Raw genomic sequence first — 946 nt, 5'->3', positions numbered from 1 at the left:
ATGGCGTGAAGAGGTGGTTGGCGAGGGGGGGAGGGGGGGGGGCAGAGGGAGGGCGCGGGAGATAAAGGATCGGTGGTGGGAGAGGGAGGGAGAATCGGGTAGGACTGGGTAGGACTGTCGGCGGAGTGGTGGGGATCGGAGCGAGCGGAAACTTCGGGTTAATTCGTTCGACGGTCGGCCGCGTCCGCGGTTTCTGGTTTCTCCCGCGGCCGCCTAAAGCGGTAGAAGCGTGTGCGCAGAAACGGTTGCGCAGCAGGCGTGTGCGTTGTCTAGATTCTTTGTGCCATTCCTGGCATACCAAAAACACGAGAGTGACCGTCCTCGTATTTACCCGTCGTGCAGTACCGCGCGCCGATATAACGCCGTGCGAATTTACCTCCGCGAAAATAAGGTCCGCTCTCGCGCTCGCGCGCGTCCCGCCACGTCGCACAGCTCAGCCAAGTGGTAAGTAATACGATATAACGAAAGTTAACATCGCTTCCAAACGCCGTACGCGAGCGAGCGCGTCCACGCCCGTGCTGTGAACGTCCTGACGGTGGCGTCGTCTCGCAACAGGCCCGCGCAAAGAACGAGTCCGACTGCAGCGACGATGGCGATATTACCCGCAGAGAGAGAGAGAGAGAGAGAGAGAGAGAGAGAGAGAGAGAGAGAGAGAGAGAGAGAGAGAGAGTGAGTGAGTCACTGACAAACGGACGGACTGACGGGCGAAAGAGAGCGAGAGGACGACAGAGGGAGCGAGAGAGACTTCATATGTGTGCGTGAAAGAGAGAGAGAGAGAGAAAGCGAGCGAGAGATAAAAAAATGACGTAGCGCGCGGATTTCTATTCCACGAGAGTGCTTCACCGAACAAAGCCGAGCGAATGAATACTCGCGCGTTCAGCTTGTCACGCTTGTGCGGTACTTCCGCTCGGCCGTGGCGATCGTCCGCCGTCGCGATCCGCCGTTG

General features: G+C 58.8%; 1 protein-coding gene across 3 annotated transcripts in view; it reads left to right on the top strand.

Moving 5' to 3' along the window:
• Positions 1-946, top strand: part of LOC108747766 (transcriptional enhancer factor TEF-1) — a 178,368-nt gene that overhangs the window by 10,268 nt on the left and 167,154 nt on the right. The window contains exon 1 of one of the 3 annotated variants that reach the window (XM_018485494.1): positions 365-444. The exons of the other annotated variants lie outside the window; for them this stretch is intronic. The gene's annotated coding sequence lies outside the window, so the exon portion shown is untranslated. Of the gene's footprint in view, positions 1-364; positions 445-946 lie in introns of those variants that run through there. 3 annotated transcript variants of the gene reach the window in all.

Source organism: Trachymyrmex septentrionalis, unplaced genomic scaffold, assembly GCF_001594115.1.
Source record: "Trachymyrmex septentrionalis isolate Tsep2-gDNA-1 unplaced genomic scaffold, Tsep1.0 scaffold20, whole genome shotgun sequence".
NCBI lineage: Eukaryota > Metazoa > Arthropoda > Insecta > Hymenoptera > Formicidae > Trachymyrmex > Trachymyrmex septentrionalis.
The sequence above is the reverse complement of the archived record's forward strand: the minus strand, read 5'-3'. Positions and strand labels throughout refer to the sequence as shown.